Source organism: Talpa occidentalis, unplaced genomic scaffold (genome assembly GCF_014898055.3).
Source record: "Talpa occidentalis isolate TD23 unplaced genomic scaffold, MPIMG_talOcc4v2.1 talOcc4.2, whole genome shotgun sequence".
NCBI classification, from domain to species: domain Eukaryota; kingdom Metazoa; phylum Chordata; class Mammalia; order Eulipotyphla; family Talpidae; genus Talpa; species Talpa occidentalis.
Window position 1 is genome coordinate 136,942,962 of NW_023602073.1, and position 8,432 is coordinate 136,951,393.

Below are 8,432 nucleotides of genomic sequence, written 5' to 3' on the forward strand. Positions count from 1 at the left end.
TGAGCTAAAATGTCGCCTTTGCAAGCTTGTGTGATAGTGGGACCCTTACTTTTGTTTTTTTTAAAGATTTTTAAAATTTATTTATGCATACAAGAGCTGGGGTATAGGCCTCGCCTGTCTCACCCTTACTTTTGAAAGCAGATACAACCTTATTCATGTTATCATGTAGGAAGCTGGACATATACAACAGATATGTCAAGGTAGCAGCAGGTGGAAGACTTCAGTTTACTCTTCTTTCACTCCTCCCAACTCACTCGTACCTTCGGGCACCTGGAGGAACCCTAGCGTTCCAGAGAACTAGTTTGAGAACCACTACTTAATGTATTTTGACACATTCACTTTTATGAAGCAATGTCAACACTTATATAAAGACAGGGTAAATGACATGTGTAAAATACTGCAAGTTGTGGGCCTCCCTAGTGGCACAGAGGTTGAGCGCTGGATTGTGAAGCTGCCCGCAGCCTCTGCAGCGCCGGTTCAATCCCCGGCCACCAGGTGAGGGTTCCACATGGCGCGACAGACCTCTCCTGCCGCCCTCTGCTCCCCTCAGCAGTGTACTTCGTTAGTCTGCCTGTTCTGTTTCCCGCTCTGGTGAATTCGCTCACCCTCCCATACTTCTGACTGTACCCAGTGCTTGTATAAATAAATCCTAAAATACTTCAAGTTGAAAATAATGAATAATGTTCTATATCTCACTGCTAAAAACTTAATGCACCCACATTTCCAAAATTTTGTGAGGTATTCATAACTGTCTTATTCTGTATTGGATAATATGTGTATTATATAGGACTTTCCCTCTGATTTTGAATGCACCCACCTGTGTCCCCAGCCAAGGGCCATTCCATCAGTGCGGGGAGGAGCCCAGTGCTCAACTCCAGCTCCACCCAGGCACACTGCCCATGGCGCTCCAGGAAACTGTACTCTTACCATTCCCGGGTGCTACCTGCAATGTACCCCCAAAATTCCAAACTTATACATGGCTAAATGACACTATATTCCCTATGATCCTCCTGCAAAATTAATACAAAAATTGGCTTCAACAGCTCATTCCTTTAGCCTCTCTGCCTTAAAATGCCAGCTTAGACAACAGGGCCCACAGGGTAAGGGTTGTTGGGGGTTAAGTGGAGCTTTGTAGATACACCTCTATGAAGAAATATCACTTTCCTTACCCCACTCACGTGCAGCAGGCTGAAGTACAGGTCCCAGAGTGCCATGAACAAGACTGCCTGAGCCAGCGAGCTACAGGGAACTAAGGACAGCTGAGCAGCCAGGGGAAGCTATAGAACACAGAGGGCTGGTGGGTTCTTGGGCTCTTGCTTCTCTGGCTTTGACTTGCACCCAGAAAAGTGGGGGAAATTGGAAGGAGACTTGTGGGGGACAGACATGTAAAGATACTTGAGAGAGACATGTGCATGACAGACACGCAGAAAGGCTGTCCTTGGCAGAGACAATGGCAGCCATTATCTTGAGTTTTACTTTGATTTTGATCATCTTGTCCCAGACTACTGGTCCCTTTCATCTCCTTTCTGTGTTTCCCTGCTAGAAGATACCTTCACTTGTGGCAAGCTTTTTGACCAGCTGTTTGGCTGGGCATTTTCTCACCAAGGGGTGGGTAATTTTGGTATTTTATTGGGAAACTTTTTTTAGGGATATCCTTCTCCTCTCTCTCTAGGCACACTAATTCTATTAAAGAGCTAACACTCCAAGAGTCTGTTTCCTTTGTCTTCATGTAGTGGATCAAAGCATCCCCTTTAGAGGGTGCACCCCTTAATAGTTTGGGGCCCCCAGATACCCATCAGTCATGTGTTAACAGTGCCAAATGCCATTCCATCCCCTCCACCTCATTCCCCTCCATTTCATTTACCTCTAAATGCTACTTCTCTCTTCCTTCAGCTCAAAGTCCTCAAATTTGACTCATATAAATTACACCCAATGGAACCTATTATTACTACTATTACTATGGCAGTTGTAGCATCAATCAGATCTCAATCCAGATTTATCTGAGCCAATATTTGATTATTTCCAATAACAGTAACTCCAAATTCACACACTTGTACTGAAGTTAAAATTTATGTTGAGGGCAAAATGAAAGGTCACTGCAGGAGGCAGGAATGCAGAAGCCCACCTAGAAAAAAATCAGACAATAAACCTTTCCCACCCTGGAGATCTTTTCCCACCCTACAAATCCTTTCCTGGCGTGCAAACCCAGTTTCCCACCTGACCACTCCTCACCCTATAAAAGCCTGCCTCCCCCTGGCAATGAGTGCAACTTCACTGACTCCCACCTTGGGTCTGTGAAACTTGCCTGGGGGCGGGCAATAAAGTTTTCTGCCTATAAGAAACTTGGCCTGGCTCTCCTTTTCTTTACCACGCTGATCCTTTCACAAAATAGTGTTCAAAGTACTTTCAATTTGGGAGAGATTATCAAAATTTAATAAATCAAAGTCGTGAAGTTCTGACATGAGATTGACCAACATAAGCAAAGGCTGGTGGTGATCTGGGAGTCAGGGAAAGGGTAACTTTCAGAAAAGCACATCATCAGGCCTCCCTGGTGGTGCAAGGGGTTAAGCACAGCACTGTGAAGCTAGCCACAGTCTCTGCAGCATGAGTTCGATCCCTGCTGGCCAGGGAGCTGCCCACCCACATGGTGCAGCAGACCTCTCCTCTCTCGCCCGCTGCTCCCCTCAGCAGTGTATTTCAGTCAATCTGCCTGTTCTGCTCCCCACTTACCCCTTGCACCTCTGGCCTGTACCCCAATTCTTGTATGTATAAACAATCTTAAAAAAAAAAAGCACATCATCAATCAATGCATCACAACTACTGTGCAAGGGAGAGGTCAATCAGTCTGCCAGCAAGGATGTCCCTGTTCTTTGAGAGGTAAAGGGTATAACCTAGGCATCTTGGGCTTCTGGCACTAGCACTGAAACTCAGTATTTTTGTTCTTTTCTGCAAGTAACCCTTCAGCCTTTAACTGGTTTCCCTGCCATGATGAAAATGCCAAAACCTGTTATTGAAAAAGCAAATGCACCTGCAAGGCACTTTCATCTTTCAGATATAAATTAAATATCTGAAAATGGGATGTGTTTGACATTATTACAAGGTTAACCCAACATCTGAGCAGGACTCAAGGGTCTTTGTGTGTAATAACAAAGGTCTGAATGAAAGTCCTCTCCAGACCCCTCCCCTTCAGTTCCTTTCGCTTTCTGATTTCTAACCTCTTTCCAATAACATGAAAATTATTTATACTTTAATCAATGTGATTCATGGCCCTAACCCTAACTTTTCCACATATTTTTAATATATTTAGCAAATGTACTCAACAGCTAGATGCTGCCTGTCCTAGCCACTGACTAAAGCTTATATCATGCCTATTTCAGGGAGCCTTGTATATATTTTTTTTAATTAATAAATTTTATTTTTATATTCCCCATACAATTGCAATCCCCCCATTTTGACCCCAATCCCTCCCCTCCCGCTCCCCACCCCCCAAAAAGTGTCTCTGGTTCATAGTTTTTGTTGATTTTGATTTTCACTTTCTTATAGTTATTCATTTTCCTGGTCCCTTATTTAAGTATTCTAGATTCCTGCTATGAGTGAGACCATCCGGTATTTTTCTTTTTCTTTTTGGCTTATTTCACTGAGTATGATCCCTTCCAGCGCCATCCATGTTGCTGCAAATTGCATGTGTTTATCTTTTTTGAATGCTGAGTAATTAAAGGAACTGTTGTCTTGCCACTAACAAGCTCCCATTCTGGGTGGCCCAGGGAAGTAAGCCTTTTTGGATGCCTGGGGCAGTTCTGGGGGATGAGCCTGGAGGCACCTGATTGTTACTTTTTTGTTTCTCTTCTCACTGTCCTTGGTGCCACCCACTGCTCCTGCATCCCCCCTGGTGACCAGGGTAGGAAAGGCCATTCTCAGCCCTGAGGCGAGGGTGTGTCTCCTTTCCTCCAGGAAGCTTTTTGAGAGCCCTCTGATCCCTTCCGTTCCAGATACTGGAGGATCCCAACTGGCATTTATATTCATTTCATCCTTTGTTTCTCCCTATGCTAAATGTTGAGTGTCCTGGCAGTACCCCAAATCATCCTGAACCTGTAACATTTTTGCTTGCTTAATTGAGAAGGTTAAAAATGCTGAAATGAGAGAGATGAAATCAGGGGCCTTCTGTCCCTAAAAGTAAAAAAGTGATTTATGATGATTAAGGACACTCTTTCAAAGAAAAAAAAAAAAAAAAGAGCCCACACTGTGCACTACTCTCTCAAAAAATTCTTCCTTTATACTTTTTTGGGTTTTACAATGAAGAAATTCTTGGTCATACTTCACCATTGCAAATCCCCAATTAACGTTCTAATTAAAATCTGATCCACATCCTGAGCTCTTTGTACAGAGCTGTAACTCCCTCCCCATCTCTCTGGGGACCAGGCATATGTGAAAGGGGATATATACGAGGAAATATTTCTGCACCAGAACCACCAGCTGCAGATGAAAGCAGTTAAGTTGCTGAGCAATAAAGTGGACTCTTTTTCTAGTAATATTACAACACATTACTGGAAGTTGGAGAGAGGGGTTCCCCCTTTTAAAGCTCTTCCATACATGAATTCCTTATGGTTTTCCCACTGTCTCCTTCCTCTCCAAATCCTCTCTCCCAGCAGGAATTGACTCCCACCCATAAGCCACAAGGAGGAAGGCTTGATTTTCATAGAAGTCAACAACGCAAAGTGGAGAGTCACGGAGAGATGGATATGAGTGAAGAGCTGTAACAGACACCCCCGGTTACAGCCTTTAGACTCTAGGGAGAGGCAGCCTCAGCCGTAACAGAATCGGCCAACAGCTGGAAGCAGGAGAAATACACAGGCTAAATTCCCAAAGACAGAACTTCTCGCTTCAGTTCAACCACCGGTTAGCTAGAAGACTAGCAAGTCAGCCTCTCCCAATTTCAGTTTACTCAGCTGGGAAAGGTTAGCACCACCTGACCGACCTGCAGCACTTCCAGAAGGATCAAGTAAGGTGAGATAAGAACAAGGGCAGTGGTCACTCCTGATTGAGGTCTTCTGGAGGCCCGGTGCCTGAGCATCACAGCTCTTGATCCTCACAGCTCTTGATCCTCACAAGAGTCTTGTAGGCCACAGTATTTATTAGCTTCATTTCACAAATTTGCAGACACAGCTGGTTAAAGGCCTCTAGTCACTCAACCTCAGGGCTGTTCAGCCAATGCTGAACCGACCATATTATATTACCGTCCTCAAGGTTTTGAAACAACTTTGAGACCCAAGAGTCTATAGACACGTTCAATCAAGATGTATGGCATAATTGGGCCTCAGTTTGATTCACCCATTTCTTTTTATTCTTCCTTCCTCATAAGCATTTGCTTCTTCCCCTTTCCACCAGCCACCATCAATTCTCTAAAACTCTGTTTTCCTCCCAATCTCCCTCCTGTAGTTATTTCCCTTTTATTTTTTTATTTATTTATTTTTTTTTGGTGGGACCCTCGCCGACAGCCTGGGAAGGAACCGACGCTGCAGGGGCTGCAGGCAGCCTCGCAGCCCAGCGCTCAACCGCTGTGCCACCAGGGGAGGCCCAGTTATTTCCCTTTTATTCTTTTTACAGTTTTCCTTTGGTTCCCTGTCAGTTAAATCACTTTAAGCTTTCCTCATTAACACAATGAGAAACCCCCCAGAAAACACAACTTGTAACAGTTCACATAATCAAGAGAATTTTTCTGAAAATTGTTTTTGGGCAGAACTAAATATGCAGTAAGAATCAGGCACACTTAAATTTTCTTCCTTTTGCTTGTTTAACAACCTCTTTCTTGGATTAACTTTAGTCATGGCGGAGACTTCTACAAAGATAAAATGACAGAAAGCCAAGTGAAGTTTTGAAAGAGTGATCCTGAAACCAAAAGTCATTTCAACCTGAGATTGTCAACGTATGATTACACTAGAATTTCATCAGACTGAAAAATAAGAACACAGATCTGACTGTGTAGAGAATCCTAATTCTCAAAGCTTTTCACATAAGAGCACTGTTCACCCAGCTCCATGCCACCTCTCATCCCTTTCCCCTGGGACTGGTGTAGCTATGCTTCCTCTGGGCCAAAGGGCACACTGTTCTCTGCTACATTTATTAACACTGCTACCTTTATTATCATCACAACCAGGAGGGGTTGTGTTTCCACATTGCTGTCTTCCAGACAGGGATGGCTAGCATGAAAAAACAAAAAACAACCAATGCTTTATTCATATTTGTATTTCAAGAATGCCCAGTACAACAAGATCCCCAACACAGAACTGTTGAATAATAGAACAAAAACTCACATTTTTCAGGAAAACATTCAGCCTTCAGACAGACTGAGGTTACCTGTTAGGTACTGGCTCTTGATGTGCTTAAATGAAAATAATCTCAAAGTCTTTGTTTTTTGAGAAGAGGAAACACACCTGGGGCATACTTCAGATCATTGTCCACAGATGGAGCAGGCTGGAGCCTGCTGGCTCTTCATCAGGATGACACTGATTTTCTGAATTACAATTTATATCAACACTGTGACAGATCTAATCAAAAGGAAAACAAATCCACTTTCCTTTTCCCTGGCCTGGTAATTCTTCAACACCCCTCTTGCTTTATCCAAATATCACTTGCAGAACCAAAGAAGGCCTCCTTTTGTTGCCACTGCATGCACCAGAATTTTGTATCAAGATTTTGATTTCTCCTTTTTCAACACACATAACCTATAATAGCTTATTTTTATAACAAGTTCTTCGGGGCCACTTTACAGATAAGAAAACACTTTAGGGCCTCCCCGGTGGCGCAGCGTTTGCGCGCTGGGTTGCGAAGCTGCCCGCAGCCTCTGCAGCGATGGTTCGATCCCCGGCTGCTCCCCGGCTACGGGAGGAGGGTCCCACATGGCGCGCAGACCTCTCCTGCCGCCCGCTGCTCCCCTCAGCAGTGTACTTCGGTCCTTCTGCCTGCTCTGCTCCCTGCTCTGGCTCTGGTGAATCCTCTCACCCTCCCGCGCTTCTGACTGTACCCAGTGCTTGTATAAATATATAAACAAATCTTAAAAAAAAAAAAAAGACTATCCCTTTAAAAAAAAGAAAAAGAAAACACTTTAAAATGTGTTCAATAGTCACACTGAGTAAAAACCCCCTTGTGCGACCTCTTGATTCCTAAACAGGCACCCCCAGCAAAACTACCCAGGAAGCTTTTACAAACGCACACGCCAGGGCGTCAGGCCCAACGCTTCAGATTCTGGACTCTGATCTGGGCCCAACGGGGATGCTTTGAAACACTCCAGGTGTTTCTGGGAGGCACCTCAGGCCGCCAAACTCTGACACTACAAATCTTACAAGACCCTGAAATATTCCTTGAGCTCTTGGAAGTTATTTTTTCATTCTACGTGGCTGAACGGAAACTCAGGAACAAGGCATTGGTGTAACTGCAACAGTGATCACTTATTTTTCTCAATGGAAAGAAACCCGGGTGGCCTTCCTGGGGGAAGCGCTCCCTACACTTTAGTAAGCACCCGCGCGAAGGCTGAAGTCAAAACAACTCGGCTGCGAGCTTGCAAAAGCCCCCGCGACCTTCGCCCGCCCCCCGACACCCCCCGTGTGGCGGGGGACGCCAAAGGCCCGGGTCCTTTTCTCCCCAAGGCTGTGGGGACTTCCCCGGTCGCCACGTGATCATTTTTTCCCCCCATCAACTGTCTCTCGGGGGACCACGACACTTGAACTTGAGTGTCGCGTCTGGGGTAGTTGAGAAATTGCGCCCCTGCGGTCATCGCAGACAGCGCCGCACCCCCGCGCCCCCAGGTCCCCCGCCTCGGGGCGCTCAGCGCCGGTTGCCGGCCCAGCACGCCCGCCGGAGCCGGGGAGCGGGGGAGCGCGGGGCGGCGCTCCCCGGCCCGGTCCCCGCCCCGCCCCGCCCCGCGGGAGCGCAGAGCGGCGGGCTCCAGAGAAAGGGGAAGGAGCCCCGAGTCGCACAAAGGCGGGGCGCTCGCCCCGCTGCCAGCCCAGGCGCCTCCGTCCAGCGGCCTCCGGCTCCGCGGCGCCTCGGGCCCGCCCGGCGCGAGGGCACCTGCTGCCCGCCCGCGCGCCCACCTGCGCGCCCACCTGCGCGCCCCGCGCCCCGCACGGCAGCAGCCCCGCTCTCCGCGCGCCTCACCTTTGGGTCTTGCTGACGCGCTGCCAAGTTTCTCCCTCTTGGAAAGTTCTGGAGCGGGTCCCCACGCCTCGGCCCGGGCAGAGGGGGGCCCGCGGGCCGATCGAGGCGGTCGCGGGGCGAGCAACGCGGCCCGGACTTGGCGGCGCGAAAAAGGAGAAGGGGAAAGGGAGGAAGGGGCGGGGAGCCTCGGCGGGGCGATCCCCTCCGACCCCAGCTTGCCCGCGCTAGCCACTGGGGACTTTCGGCCACCCGGCCCGGCGACGGCCACTTGGTCTCTC

The 8,432-nt window shown here is 47.5% G+C and overlaps 1 protein-coding gene across 1 annotated transcript in view; it reads right to left on the reverse strand.

The window, feature by feature from the left end:
- The window catches only part of PLAGL1 (PLAG1 like zinc finger 1), a 100,470-nt gene extending 92,293 nt beyond the window's left edge, over positions 1 to 8,177 (reverse strand). Inside the window, exon 1 of the mRNA XM_054697900.1 lies at positions 8,155 to 8,177. The gene's annotated coding sequence lies outside the window, so the exon portion shown is untranslated. The remainder of the gene's footprint in view (positions 1 to 8,154) is intronic.
- Between the last annotated feature and the right edge of the window lie 255 nt (positions 8,178 to 8,432).